This window comes from Bidens hawaiensis, unplaced genomic scaffold (assembly GCF_021521415.1).
Source record: "Bidens hawaiensis isolate Kalapana, Puna unplaced genomic scaffold, B.hawaiensis_p1.1 tig00022678_1, whole genome shotgun sequence".
NCBI lineage: Eukaryota > Viridiplantae > Streptophyta > Magnoliopsida > Asterales > Asteraceae > Bidens > Bidens hawaiensis.
The window spans coordinates 79,587-96,797 of record NW_027493541.1 but is presented as its reverse complement, the minus strand read 5'-3'; positions in this window follow the sequence as shown (position 1 = coordinate 96,797).

Here is a 17,211-nt window from a genome sequence, read left to right as displayed (position 1 = left end):
ATTCACCAAAGACTTTGTGAAACAATAAAAATCACCAAACAATCCTAAGCACACACATGCATCTAACGAATAACAATAAGCCTCTTACTTAATCATAAATTCACAAGCAAACGTAAAATCCAAACCAAAATCAAATGTCAAAACAAGTTCATAATAAACATAGGTGGTTTTAATAAGTTTAACCTAACACTATTGTATCAAATAAAACAAGAAAAGAATTCACGGTGAACATCGAATTAAAAGTAGAAAATGAAAGAATAAGGGTGATAAAACCTGTGTATCTTCAATCCCAATCGATTAGCAGTTCACCCGGTGATTCCTGGCCTTCAAAACCTTCAAAATCCTTTATCTTGAGCTCCAATTTTTGTATTTAGCGGCGAGTAATCGTGTGTTATCTTAGGGTTAAGGTTAAGTATGTTTATATACTTGTTTTAACTCAAAACCCTTGCGAACAGACTAAATTTTCTGAAAAAAGAGGCTCTCCGCGTCACGTGGAGTGAAAATTTGACCAGCTCGCATGCCATGGCGTCCAAGAAACGAACCAACCTCCCAAATAGAGCACGTCACGAGCGTAGCCCTCTTTTCTTAGATGGGCGCGTGATGTAGGCCACTCATGTTATTCCAGTTCTTGTGCCAGTTCAACCAGCTTCTCTTCTGTAACGCTCCGGTTTTCGGTTTAGCTCGTTTTAGTAATATACAAATTCTAATCGAAAAAAGAATGAAAACTAATTACTTACGATACAAACTCTACATGGGAAAACATGTGTATTTAGTAGTATATCAATCACCGTCATCATTGCAATTTTTTTTGTATTTTGGTAAGAAAATGTTGAGTTTGGAGTATTTTTATCATTTCTATTTCATTCCCACGTTTTTTGTGGATACAAATGACATAAAGTAATAATTCATTTCATTCCATAGATTAACCAAACAAATCCAAGGAATGATAATGATCAATTTCATTCCCTTATCCATTCCATTACCTTCAACCAAACATATCCTAATTAATTAACTTGATTCTCTGTATGTCGTTTTAGACCTTCAGGCTTACAAGACACTTATTATTCAAGAATACTATTTAAAGTTGAGGCTGCATGTAAATATATTTTGAATAGGGATTAATCCTGATCAATAGGTAAAATTTGAGATTATAAAATCGATAACCATAATATAGGGACGTTATAGATGTGGACAAGACAAAGTCCCCGCACCACGCTCCTGGGTATTATAGGGGTGTTAGAGCATTCGCATCCCTCCACTGATTTTACTGTATAATTTAACTAAAAATCATATATTTCAAAATTTCTCTCTTATTTTTAAAACCTCTTCATAATCCGTTCACTAATTTTATTATTTTTATCTTTATTTCAGGGCATGCTTGGAATTAAGTTTGAAAATAACTGATTGACTTTTTCAAAAAAAACAATAAGTTAAAAAATAATTTTTTAACAAAAGTTCTTTTTATTAGTCAACTTATTGACTTATTGGTTTTTACCATCACAAAAGATAATCAAAACATTATTTAAAAAACTAATTTTAAAAAATGCGATTAAGCACTATTAAACAAAAAAGAAAGAAAAAAAACATAACACTTTTAAGTTAAATAAGCAAATCCCAAACACCCTCTTAGTCACAAACAAATATTTTGTTATATTTCTCATTTTACATAATTATAGAAATTTAATGAAAATAATACATTTTTATATATGAAAAACTACTATAGCAATTTTTTAAAACATAGGGATGGGAAAAGGAAATGGTGAATGGGATGAAGTGAATTCATAACATATTTTTTAATTTAACGGCGGAGGGATAATGAATAGGATGGGAATGCTTTTAGAACATTCATAAAAAAACCTATATTTTCTCTCTTTAAATTAAGGTTACACTATTCACCCATATATAATTGTTTATTATATTTTTAGAAGTGTCGTAAGTGAAAGGGAAAAAGTAGTAAAAGCAGAATAAATAAATATTATTTAATTGAATTGAGGTTTTTTTCTTAAAAAATCATAGATAAACTTAAGGTATTATGTAAATTATAGGTATTAGTCTGTGAATGCTCTTATGGAGCATGAACATTTATACAATAATATCATACGTGGATTGAAATGGTAATGAGTGAAAGAGATTTAAACATTTCATATATTTTTAGCTAAAAATAGTGATGATTAGTTGGCAGAAATAATCCGTTAGAACATTATTAACTATAGAGGTTGTTGGTGCACGGATTTGGTGTTTGCAGCTGTTCGAATATGATAGGGGTTGTTTAGTCTTTTTATTAATGTATAAAGGCACATTCGCTAAGGATGTTTAGCGAGTGGGCCTCATTCGTTAAAGACTAGACATATTCGTTAATGTAAGAGCTCATTCGTTACTACTGTGTAACGAATGGAGGCTCATTCGTTAAAGTAATGCCCATTCGCTAAGGATGTTTAGCGAATAGGAGGTCATTCGTTATGGGAAGACTCATTCGTTAGTGATGTTAACGAATGAGGAGGACTGCCTATAAATAGGCCTTCCCTAGTGAATGTGCATAGAGATCTGTGCCATATTTATCTCCTGTAACGTTATGCTGCCGGATTCTGTCCAGGCTTAATGTATTGGTCTCCATTAACGTATTGAATGAACACGACTTAACGTATTGATTTGCGACTAGATTCCTGGCTTGTAAATGTTCGTATAACGTTTCTTCAATTCTTGAAAAAGCTTGGGGTTAGGATCTAGATCTTATGATTACGACGATACATGATGGTTAGGTATATGATTAAGGTCGATATACGCTAGGATTGATGCGAATGATGTGAGAGAATGAACTGGCAGAGTAACAAGAGAATTGATAAACAAACTTGAAAAGGTTTACATTAATGAACAATTTACAACATATATATAGCGGATGACCACATTCGTTAACATAACAGTTAACGAATGTGTTATTCGTTACATTAACCACACGAATGAACTCTTCATTCATTAATACATTTAACATATAACGAGTAGCCCTCATTCGTTATCTCATTCGTTAATCTGGGTTAACGAATGAGCTTACAGATTAGACGAATGTGTTACATTCGTTACAGGGTAACGAATGAAACTTACATTAGAGCGAATGGCCCATTTAGCCATATTTACATTAAGATCCCTATACTTTAAACTAATTACATTAATGCCCTGATAAATACTGATACGTACAAAACGTGTATCAACAAACTCCCCCTCGTCTCGAGCTCTTTATCATACTTTAGCGTTGAAACATCTTTGTCTTCCAATCAACGCAGCTATGAATCTTGTATGCGTAGCAGACACGAACAACCCTCTGAAACTGCATTGCAAGATCATAATCCTTTACATTAGCGAATCAGATCTGATTTTTGAATAACGCGTCGTTGTCAAACTCAGATAGATTAACCAGCCACATCGGATCAAATACACGTAACGTCTTTGTGCGTGAACCCTGGCCATAAACAATAACCGCTTCACCTGTACGATTATCATAATACCAATAATTAAATGAGGTGAAGAGACTCTGAGGGAATATCTTCATCAGAACCCTCTTCATCGTCTTCGGCGGCTTCACAATTAAAATTAACTTCCTCCATCCCGTGCGTGCATCTATCTCGTCAATATATTTGTGCTTCGACACCTGAGGCTGGAAGAATTTGTAACCAAAGCGGGTTTCATGCAATAACTGCCTGTAGAACCAGCTAGCCCATTTATCGTCTCCACGGTTAACAAACGGACGATTAGCTAAGGTTCGTACATCCCATCAAGGCATAGATAAAATATCGTGTGGGCGTCTAAAATAATAAATACCATGCTCCCACTTCACAATATATACCTTAAGATCTGAATCGTACTGCCAGGCCACCATATCACCTTTAACATCTTTAGCAGGTTTGTACTTCTTCATTTGGTATGCAGATTCCCGAGCTTTCTCAACTTTCACATTTTCTCGGTCATGATATCTGAAAGTCTCGATCATCTTATTCATCTTCTCAACATTATGCTCAAACATACCATCAAAAGCACGTTTCTGCTTCTTCTCTGTAGTGGACACATGGCTTGATTCTGTAGCTTTTAACTTATCTTTTTCTTCCTGTAATCGATGCTCTGCTGCATTGAAATGGTCAGTTGTAAAGAACGGAATACCCGAGTCATTGTTATTATCTGTGTAAAACTCTGGATATTCTTCAGCAGTAACATCTTCCATTTCCACTTCTTCAAAATCAGGTACATTCCCGTGAGGAATACCTGTATCAGTACGATCTTCCATCTCCACATTCACGTTTTTACCCAATTCCTCAATCTCATCATCATTTAGATCCAGAAGCAAGGCAATTTGTTCTTTTGTTAAAGAATGATCAACAAATTCACCTTCTTCGATCTCATCAGCATTCACCATACTGTAAACAATCCCATCCATTCCTACAAACAGAAGCATGTTAGCCGGAATAATGTCACACCCCGACTAGCACAATGCGGAAGCGTAAAACGGGAATGTAACAGACACCTCTGATATCAACACATTGTTTATAAAGAAACATTACAAACTAATTTACAATATATTACATTTCTTCATTCTATCATTGTTTTACAGTCTAGGCGATACAAACCAAAACTAGTTCGTTAACTATACATTCTTACTACTATCGCCCTTGCTTCTATTCACGTAGCATCAATCACACACCTCAGGCAAGTAACAGGTCACCAAATCATTCCAATTTAGGTACACCTGAAAAGCAGTTTAAAACGGATAAACTACTAGAGTTGGTGAGTTTCACGAGTTTCAAGAAATCAGTAATTAGTATTCACAAGTCAACACTTGTAATCATGAAATAAGTATGTATGTATGTAAATGATGTATGTGATGTAATTATGCTAAGCTACAGTGAAGCCTGGACTGTTCGTGCTGCGTGCCTCCATTTCCCACGCTCAATCAACCACTGTGGCCCCTTTCCGCCCACAACATGCCCCGGTAGCTATGTCTAACACTACATAGTTGGTTCGAAAAAATTATGGTCAAGTGCAAACGGTTTTGGTGTCTCGGCAAACCGTGCCGGCTCCGTTTGGGTTTGTCAAACCAATATTACTATTCACAAGCCATCGACTCGAAGTTAATCACTGTGATCGTGGGGACTTTCCTGTGTTAGCACTTAGATAATTCACATCATCACATGTTTCAGATAAGTATATAGATATAAGAAAACATGTTTTTCACCCCAAAAGTTCATAAAACAGTTTAAAAGTGGGGTCATGAAACTCACGGTTTAGTAGATATTCAGTACTGTATCAGCTCGTGGTTTGTTCGGTCCGCTATCAGTAGTTCCTATAATCAATATTATAATAATATTAATATTTTAATATTATTATAATCTCAATACTAATCTGTGCTGTATAACTAATCTGGGTGTAGTTGGAACGCCCAGAAAGTGGCAATAGGCTTAGGTTTTGATGTTGTTCAATGTCTAATACTTAAAACTGAACTTGGCTCAGGTTCCCGTTTTCCCAGCTGGGCCAAGTTGTTCGTTTACACGTTCAGAAAATAGTTATGGGAAAATAAGCTTGGGTAAATGTATTGGTTACTAAAATGATTAAGTTATAAGGAAGGATCACCTATTAGGGTCCCGGATTAGCCACGGGGCCCGTTTCCGTTTATTCAGTTTGATTTGAGAAGAAACGCACACAATCCACCCGGATTGTCCAGGTTTCTCATACAAAAATTCATTTTTACTTAATTAGCCCAAAAATATGATTTTTGATCGCTCTTGGTGTTTTGATATTCCCGCAGATTCACTAGTCGCGAACTTGCCGGTTTTTATAAAAACTGAATTTGTTTAATATTTAGATTAGCATAATTAATTAACCGTTAATCATTAAATTATGAAAATTTAACCAATTATCAATTAAAATATTTAGATTTTTATAAAAATGTTTCTGTAATTTATTTACTGATTTATTAATTTATAAAAATTCATTTTATCAGCTATATTTAGCTTGAAAATTGTCCGTTTACCCCAAACAATTTCAAAAAATTCCACAAAAATTCCTGAATACTCAAATCATGTCCCAAAACAACCTGTATCAATTCCAGAATGTAAAAAGCTCGTGCAATATTCTTTTCAGCCCAAATTCGGCTGTAAAAATTCACACGAACGCAAATAAACAAAACACCTTTAAACTTCTCCAAATGATCCCAAAATTCATATGTGATCAAAATACATCAAATATGAGTTCCCAGAAAAATTTCATAATTTTTGAAGTATGTTAGCTATTTTTCCCAAATAAACGTCCCAGTTCGGTAATAAATTCGCCAAATATTCTCGGATGGTCGAAAAAATTACCAAATTTGAACAGCGACTCATTGACATGGTCCCTGATGTCCCTAAAAAATTTCAAATCCTAAAATATGCACATCACAACCTTAACCTAAATAACCCGTAAGCGAGTGTTTCGGCATTACCTTAGCGGGTTTGGCTCGTTTCCAACTTTTTAATCAAGTTTTTAGGTTCTTGTGCTTCTAAGAAGGCTAGGTACAAGTCCTATATCACAAACCAAGCAATATTTCATCAACATAACAGCCCTTAAGTTAGGGTTTCGGCTAGTGTACAAAAACGAACTTTTGAACCGTAAAAACTTCGTTTCTCAACCCTTTAATCTGTGTTTATGGCCAAAAAAAACTATCAAAACAGGTTCCTTACCATGTGTATGATCAAAACATGTTTATGGACCATTTTTAGGATTTTTACACGGTTAGGAATGATTTTTAGTAACCAAGACATGTTTTTATGGTATTAAACAAGTTTAAACAAGTGTAAAAGTAGCTTATTTAAGTTGTTTACCTTAGGTTTTCTTGAATTTTTGGCTGGAGAAGAAGTTTATGTCCAGAATTTTCAAGAAATAATGTTGAAAATATCTTGTATCTAGTTTAAATGTGTAAGAATAAAAAGGGGAGGCTGCTGCTGCGATCGGACCATCATGGGCCCACTTTGGGCCCATTTTGGCCCAAGTTTCTGATTTCTCAAGCCCAAACACGAAAAGCCCGGCCCAAATTTAGTTCGGGTTCGGTTTTTGGCGCGAAAAACTTATCGGGTGCGTTAAACAACGCGAAAACAAGTGTTTTTCGGCTAGTTTTGTGTAAAATTATAAAAACATACTATACGTTTGTAAAAATCAAAAATATTTTCACGGATCGCTTAAACCATTTCAAATAAGTGTTTGGTAAGTCTTTTTCGGCTTAACGGATGATACAATGCTTGGTTTGTAACTATCTTTCGCGTTTAAATCTATAGCGGGTGGTTAAACGAGCATGTTTTTGTTTAACTTGTTTGCTATCAAACTAAGACCATATTTCTAATATTTTAGCTTGTATAGATCGTATATCACTTATAAATGGCCCCCCGAGATATCTGGGTCATAACCCTACCCGTTCGGTTGATCGTTCGTTTGTTACGCAAAAGGCGTTTATTTGCTTAATCGGTAATTACGTACTGAGGTGTACCTTGTTTTGGCTCAAATGTCACAAATAACGTCTATTGGCTTGGCTCTCGTGTAATCTTTATATGAAACAATCTATAGATTACTATCTTCTGACCCACCACCAACACTCGCATCAGTCTTATTACCCGCCGACGGTGTGGAACTTCTGCCCGGTTGCTGATCTACCCCACCCCCTGCACCATCCTAATCGTCTTCATTATTCTTCAACTTCTTTAATTCATTCATACAGTCATTTGTTAACTGTTTTAACGAATCAAGCTACATTCGTTATAAAGATAACGAATCATGCTTCATTCTTTATAAAACTAACAAATCAGTTTAGAGTGTCTGTTTAACTAATCTGAGAGTCAAATTTCAAACAATTTTGACTATTTATAGTCAAAATCGTCGTGTTCATGTTAGAATCTGTTGAAATTCCAAACAATCAGTACGATTAACCATTTAGTTTGTGTTCGGAAACTAAATGAATGTAAGAATCCATCCATGATCAATGCAAAAGTAATCTCATATATGAATATCATCGATTTCTTTATTCAATTTAGATTCAATTATTTAATGAATCAGTTTGACACTTAAACCACTTATAAATCTTCGTGAAACACGTATGATGATGATCATAGTTACCTACTGAGCACAAAGATAACAACCGATTAGGCAAATATGCAAGTAATGGATTTTGAGAAAATTTTGGCAGAGTTTCGTTTAGAGAAGACAATGTAATAGGAATTAGGTGAATGAACCGTCATTCGTCTAACCTTGGGATTATATCCAATAATTTCACACGAATCAAGGTCATTCGTTCAAAATTTGAACTAACGAATGGCCTCATTCGTTAACTGTTGAATCTCATTCGGTAAAATTTTTTAACGAATCTTCTCTCATTTGTTAAATTGTTAACGAATAACTAAATCATTCATTAATCGTTAATGAATCAATAAGTCATTCGTTAATCTTTAAACTTTAACGAATAATACATTAACCATTCTTATTCGTTAAATGTTTAAACGAATGTCTTCCATTCGTTATGCACAACGGAAACGAATGTCTTTATAACGAATGAGAAACTCATTCGTTATGTTTAAATAACGAAAGGCTTTACATTCGTTAAACTTTTTAACGAATCACCATGTTCCTTAGCGAATGAGACAAAATTCTTATTTTAAGGAAATAAATAATCAATTAAATCCAAGTTAGGTTTTGATTGCATACGTTAAACTACCCGATCACCGTGGATCGGTAATACTTAACTTAAACGGATTTTAACATTAAAACATCAATTGTTACCAAGTGAAAATACGTTTAAGCATGAATTAACTTAAAATTTTTCCGGGGTTTCAACTCTTTTTCCTTTTCTTAATGATTTAATTCGCAAGCTTGGTAAATCGAAACTAAAGCAGAGAAAAAAAAATAAAAATACAAAATCTTTTTGGATATTTTGAAAATTTTCAAGTAGTAAAGAACTAAACACAGTAAATGAAAAGCAATACATATTTTTGTGAATTGAGCAGGGAATCATATTGACTAATAACGTCCTAGACTACACTTCAATTTTGACATTATTATGCACGTAACCCAAAGAAGATTGCAGATATAATTGTCCACTTTCAACTTTAGATAGATCCGTCCGTAACTTTACGATACATTTTAAGGTTCAATTAAGCACAAATCTTATGTGTAACCCACCTTTCAGACACAGTTTCTTTGAATTGATTAGCTGTGACTCATACAAAAATAATAAAAAGAAAATAAAGCAGAAAGTTAAAATTTTCCCTTAAGATCGGTATTACTACATGCAGATAAGGTTCCATTTTAACAAAAATAAAAAGATAAAAATAAGCAGAAGTTGCATAAAATCTTAACTCTCAATTCAGATAATCCCATATTATCACGCAGAGAAAGTCCAAGATTTTATACGAAACACCAAGAAAATAAAGTAGAATATCCAAATCTTAACCCTCAGGTCGGATAATCTTATCGCGCAGGAGAGGATTCAAGATTTGAATAAAAATAAAGAAAAAATGAAGTTAAATTTCTTTGCAAAATTAAAGATAAAACAAAGCAGAATTTTCTTCAAAAATGAATGTATGCACACACAGCAATCTTTAAAGCTTTTTGATACTTAATACAGATATTAACTATGCATCAAGATGTAACACCACTAGATTTGGCAAGCATTTAGGTTTATATCTTTTCATCACTTATACAATCTGTTAAGCCTATCATACACATCATACAATTGATCTTACAGCACTTTTTAGTCTACTTTATTCATGTGTTAGGTCCGCTAAGTCAATGTGCTATCATTTTCCCTTTTTGCATCAAAAACTCAATTTTGAGGAGCATTTTTCAATGTTTTTGTATTTTTCAATATTTGAATGTTTTTGAAGTTTATAGAATTTTTCTGTACAAACTAAAACACAATATTTTTGTATTTTTCTATTTTCTCCCCCTAAAAACAATAAAAATTGAAATAACAAAAAAAAATGATCTAACCAAGCTTTTGAATTCCTGTGAAAGATTTTAAACCGTTTATACCAAGCAAGTATTGAAAACGCGTTTTGTCAAAAGCTTTGGTATAAAGGTCAGCCTTTTGAAAATCCGTATGAATTTTATCAATTGATATTAATTTCTTTTCATAGCAATCACGTATAAAGTGATAACGGATTTCAATATGTTTTGTTTTTGAATGTTGAACCGGATTTTTGGTGATAGAGATTGCAGGAGAGTTATCAATACAAATAGGAGTAGTAAGAAACTTCAAACCATAATCCCGCAAATGTTGCTGGATCCAGAGAACCTGTGAACAGTAACTCGAGGCCGCCACATACTCTGCTTCGACTGTTGAAGTTGAGACCGTTGTCTGCTTCTTACACTGCCAAAAAACAAGCCGGTTTCCTAAGAATTGACATCTCGTTGTTGTCGATTTGAAATTGATCTTGCAACCTCCATAGTCCGAGTCGGTAAAGGTGGTGAGATCGAACTTTTCGTCTTTGGGGTACCATAACCCAATGTCTGGAGTTCCCCTCAGATAATGTAAGATACGCCTTACTGCCGCCAGGTGAGTCACTCGGGGACTCGATTGATACCTAGCGGACAAACAGACAGCAAACATAATGTCCGGTCGAGGAGTAGAGGGAATTTTGCCATCGGATATCTTGAATCGGCTCAAGACATCGTTCACATATTTTGTCTGATGGATAAAGATCCCGACGTCAGACTGGTGAATTTGCAAACCCAGAAAGAAACTCATTTCTCCCATCGAACTCATCTCGAATTTTGTCTGCATCGTTTTCTCAAATTCTTTGCATAAACTATCGTTTGTCGAACCAAAAATAATATCGTCCACGTAAATTTAGACAAGGAGCAGATCATCACCCATATTCTTGTAAAATAACGTACAATCCACAGGTCCCCTCTTGAATCCATTTTCAATCAGATGGTCAGCCAACGTGCTGTACCAGGCTCTCAGGGCCTGATGCAAACCATACAGAGCTTTGATTAAACGGTAAACACGCTCAAGAAAGTCTGGATCCTTGAAGCCAGGAGGCTGTTTCACGTACACTTCTTCATGAATTGCTCCATTCAAGAATGCCGATTTCACATCCATTTGATAAATTTTGAAGTTTTTGTAGGCTGCATAGGCAAGAAAGATTCGTATAGCCTCCAGTTGTGCCACCGGAGCATACACTTCTATGTAATCTATGCCTTTTTGTTGATTGTAACCAAGAACGACCAATCGTGCCTTATTTTGCACGATAACCCCATGGTCATCCTTCTTGCACTTAAAAACCCATTTTGTAGGAATCGCCCTTTTAACGCGATCGGGTTTGTCAATTAGGTCCTATACACCCAGTCTAACAAACTGTTGCAGCTCCTCCTACATAGCTTCAACCCATGATGGTTCCGTGAGTGCCATTGCGACACTTGTCGGTTCTATCTGTGATAGAAAGAAGGTGTATTGTGTGATACTAAGGATACCCAAAGAGTGCAAATCCGCATAAGCACAAACAATCGAATCCTCAGTAGGAGATACATTATGATTAGATTAATCATCACATATGTTAGCCAATTGGTGCCTTGTGCGAACCCCGTCGTTCACATCACTAATTATCTGATCCTGTGGATGTTGCGAATGAATCCGTAATGTAGGATTCGCAGGAACAGATACATTATCACCCAAATTAGTGATATTCTCCTCCGCAGTGTCTAAAGAGACAGATGATGAATCATCACTGATTAGAATAGGCTCGGTAGTTTCTTGAGCTTCATCTATCATTACAGATGATGAATCAACAAACTCAGCATCATCGGAGAATTCAGAAACATCGTTTGACATTTCAGATGCATTAGGAGAGTCACTTGCATCAACCGAAGAAACCTTGGACTTAGAAGACATTGGTCCTCCAAATACTATCTAACGAGATCTTCAGGTATGTCATTAACTGTTGATGTAAATAAGTTAAATAATCGATCGTAGTCGAACATCCAATCGGGACCTGTACCAGTTGGTGGAGTCGTATAACTTTGACAATCAACGTGATACCATTCCTCCATGCAACCAGAAGAAAGATTGAAAATCCGCTTCTTCGGAGAGTTATAACCCAAGAAATAACCCTCAAAAGCTTTCTCATCGAACTTTCCAATATCTTTCTTCAACACAGTACATGGATACCCAGATGGTTCCAAATACTTTAAGTTCGGCTTAAAATTATGTAGAAGCTCGTAAAAAGTCTTCTTGAGCTTCTTTACCGTCAGTACGCGATTCAATTTGTAGCAGGCGGTATTCACAGCTTCGTTCCAGAATTGAACAGGTAGCTTTGAATCAGCCAGCATTGTATGTGCAGCTTCAATCAGTGTACGGTTCTTTCGTTCAGACACCCCATTCTGTTGCGGAACATAAGGTGCACTGAATTCCCGATGAATTCCTTTCTGTATACAGAAGAAATCCAATACATTATTCCTGAACTCAGTTCCATTGTCACTACGAATTCGTCTCACTTTCAGTTTGTAAAGTGATTAGATCTTTGTAATAAGGTTCTGAATTAGCACAGGATTTTGATCCTTCGATCCCATAAATAATACCCACGAGTAAAATCATTCGTCACAACCAAACAATAAAAATCTCCACCAATGCTAGCACGGTTCACAGGACCAAAGAGATCCATATGAAGTCGTTCCAGAGGAGTAACGATATCGTTTAGTGATTTGGTCGGGTGTGATTTCTTCTTTTGTTTCCCCTTCTTGCATACGACGCAATGATCATTAAATTTGAAGTTCTTAAGGGGACACACCATTCACTAAATCATTTGTCATCAAAAAGTTCATTTTTCTTAAGTGAATATGTCCCATGCGTCTATGCCAAAGAATAGAATCTTTCTCCATTGCTTTAGACACGAAGCAAGTAGATGAAGGCGAAACTTTGACATCGTAACTCATGTCAAGTACATAAATATCATTTGATCGAGGTGATCGCATGACAACCATGTCTTCTGGAATTGTGTATCCCGGTTGAAGAATAACACATTCCTTGTCGGTGAATATGGTGGTGAACTTCTTATCGCAGATCTGTGAAACACTCAACAGATTGTGATCCACCTTTTCACAATAATTAACTTTTTCAAACGTTATTCTACCGTTTGAAACTTCCCTTTCTTTTGTAATCATTCCTCCTTGATTACCAGCAAACGCCACATAACCCCCTTGAATATCTTTAATGTTGTTCAGAAGGTCTAGGTTGCCAGTTATATGCCGAGAACATCTGCTATCCAATATCCATTTTTGACTTGATACGGACCTAGATGTACCCTGCACAAACAAGTAAAATGATTAGTCCAAAAAGGCAGCCCAAGCCTCAGTCTTGGGCTCTCCCTTTGAAACTTTTGGAGAACTTAATAATTTAATACACGTATTCGGTACTTGAGAATAAGTGGCAGTTTTCTTAGTTTTCTTCTTAAGATAACCATCACGGATTCTTCCCGAATCTGTGTTTGAACAGATGGGTTGAGCACGATCAACACATGTGTTCAATACATTAAGTGTATCAACCCGAATTACTTTCCTCGGATTGATGTTTGAATACATTATCATAGAATCATCAACTTGATTTTCCTTTGTGTTTGAAAAAGATTTAATCTTGCAAGTTGAATAATCTTTGATATTGTTGATCTTTGCTTTGCATCGTCTTGAAATATGACCTAGTTCACCACACTTGAAACACAGTCGAGAGTCATTTAATTTTTGTTGTGATGATGTACCGGTTGTTTGTGATACCAAAGTTTTAAGATCAACAGATTTAGGTGTCTCAAATGTGGCCTTCTTTGATGACTCATGTTTTAAACCCTTCTTTGTTTTGTAAAATTCAAGATTTGTCAACTTTGATGAATTTTCCAAACCTGATGATTTTATGAATTTTATAGGTTTGAAAACATTTGTTTTTTGTTTTTGAACATTACTAGTTTTTGATTGAAAGAATTTCTTCTCAAGTTCAGTCATTTTAGTAGTTTCATCTTGAAATACACTTTCAATCAATTCTGGTTTAAGAAGATTCAATGGAACTTCTTTGTCTGAAAACACTTTTGAGAGACCTTTTAATTTAAACACTTTTCTAGTTGAAGTTTTCAGTGGAGGATTAATGAATCGCATTAATTCCTCATCAGACACTGAAATCTTGTCTATGGAAGTTACATTAACATGTTCATTTGGAATTACTTTAGGAATATCCTTAGGAACACGTGAATTGTTTGAAGAATACTTGAGGATTTTGCACCATAAACAGCTTTTTCAAAATCTTCTGGTTCACACAGAATGTGATTGTCAATTGGAATGTCCTTATTTTTAACAATCACATCTGTTTCAGTCAGCTCCTCTATTGAACCATCCATTTCATTTTTGGTAAACACCGTTTTGCTTTCAATATTAACTGGTTCACTAGTCGGTTCAAATGAATAAACATTTTCAGGTTTATCAGTAGACATATTTAAAGAATTTTCTGTCTTAGGAATGCTACTGTAATCCTGATTAAATGGAGGAGGAATTTCAACGTATCCCAAACCTGCTTTTCCGTTCTTTTTATGTGAATTATTAACCTTGATTATTTCATTCAACAAGAAAGAAGAATCTCTGAATTTACTAAGTTTATGATTTAATTCCATTTTTTCTTGTTCGAGATTGGAAATGCAAGTTCGAAGACGAAGAATCTCCTTTAAATGTTGATCCACTTCAATAATTTTACAATGGACCTTAGCTTTAAGATCATGATTACTATCTGATATTTTCTGAATTTTCAGATTCGCTTGCTCAAGCAATTTTGTCTTTTGCTTATAGCATTCCTTGATAGTAAAGTAATCATTAGTAAATGTATTGTTTTGAGTTAATGTTGTTTCAAGTTAGGCTTTTAATACAGCACACTCAGAACAATCCACCATTATTGATGCAGGATCATTTACATTAATTTGAGGTGTAGGACATACCTCATCAATCTTAGCCATGCAAGCATAAGATTCAGTTTTCTCAGGAGTTGATTCTGGTTGAGATAACAGAGATTGATCACTGTCAGTTTCCGAGTCAGATGAATCACTATTCTCCAACACATTATCGCTACTGGCATCCTCAAAATTCTCCACAGGCTCAACGATAGCAACGTTTGCCTGGTTTCCCAATAAGCGATGAGACCAATCAACTCCATCATTTACCAATAAAGCTTGAGTAACAGGAGATTTGTCTTGATCACCAGAGCCAGCAGTGTTAATTTTATCTCCTCCAGATGAAGACTTTGTAGAAGCACGATCAAAATTGCGTGAGCCAGAATAATCTTTCTTCGGCTTGTCACACTCTTTGGAAAAGTGGCCTAATTCACTGCAATTATAACACTTAACTTTTAACTTATCAAACCCAACCCTTTTGTTCAACGTGGGAAGATCTTTTCCCGTTCGTTGCATGAATCTTTTAACCTTTCGAACAATCATGGCCATGTTCCACTTCAAATCCATAAGCTCAAGATCATCTGGGTCGATTTGATCATAGTCCTCATCTGTGAGATCGCTCGTAGCAATTTTACTTCCCACCAATTGTTCATATGAAGTCATGAATGCACGAACAAAAGCGAACTGTTGTTCAGCTTCTTGTAAATTGACCTTAGGTAAGGTTGAAGTATTAGCATTTGAGTTTCCAGTTGCACCACTCGACATGAAACATACATTATGAGGAATGTTTACGTTAGGATCCTCTTGGGATTGAGCAAAGAATGCATTAATAGGCACTGAGCTTGTCACATTATTTGCTGGTAATGCACCACCATAAAGTAACGAGTTTTGAGTTGACGACTGCTGATGTTGATTTTCTTTCAAAGTAGATTGACATTTAAGATCGAATTCCCTTTCTTCGATCTTATTAATGAATTGTACAGCAGTCAGTTCAGGTTTTTGAAAGAATCCGTTCTCTTTAAGCACAAACAGGAACGTCGAATAGTCTATAGGTAAAGCATTCTTCAAAGTATCAATCTTGTCCTGTTCTGTAGGCTCAAGATCAACAGAAGACATTTTAATAATCAAGTGGCTGAAACGGTTGATCATTTCTTCTATAGTTTCATTTTTCATCAGAATAAAGTTTCTGAATTGCAATTTCACTAAAGTCTTCTTGCTTTCGAGAGTATTGCCCAAACTTCTGGTTTTCAAGGTAGTAAACAGTGAAGCACAGACTTTGATTGTACTATATTGATGAAAAATATGTTCCGGTAAAGCCATAGTGAGTGTAGAATAAGCTTTTGTCTCACTTTCAAAGTCCTTCAAGTCAAGTGTCTCATACTCTTTAAACGGTTTCGGAGTCCAACTCGTGTTGTCATTACCGATCAGTGGTCCAGCATAAACATCATCAAGAAAACGAACACTGCTAGGATGCACAGATCCCATATGTGCATGGAATCTTGGTTCCCAATGGGCAAAGTCCGATAGTTTCAACAGCTTGGGACATTTATTATGACTGCCTATCTCGTTATCCATCGTCAGCATTTGTTGCAATAAGACGTTCTGTGATGCTAACACATAATAAGATGAATTCTGAGCAGCCATCATAAATCAACTGATAAACTTCAGGGATTTAACAAAGTTTACTGTTCACACGAATGAGTTAGTAACGAATGAACCAGTAACGAATGAACAAGTAATGAATGGGTTTTAATGAATCTCTTCACATTCGTTAACAGATTAACGAATGAGCTAATAATGAATAGGATTTAACAAATGGAATATTCGTTAAAACTGAGATACTTTAACGAATGGGATATTCGTTAAAAGTTGATTACTATAGCGAATGTCTAAGATATTCGTTAACGAATGAAAGTTAACGAATATGGCTTAACGAATCAGGCTTTAACGAAGAAGGTTGAACGAATAAGGTTTGATCTTAGTGTATGAGTGTAACGAATCAGTCTTCATCCTAACGAATAAGTCTTCATCCTAACGAATAAGTCTTCATCATAACGAATCAGTCTTCAACGATTCAAACTTCCAATTTCAACTTCAAACTTGTCCGAATCTTACTGAAACTACTTAAAACTTATACCAAAACCATCCAACACCAAGTCCGAACCTATCTAGCCATGTCCGAAGTCACAAACATTCTTCAATCAGGTTCAATTTAACAAATAACCAGTCTCTGATTTTGAACTTCAATTAAATCACAAAATCAATCAATTCATGTTTGTATTTGATCAATTGA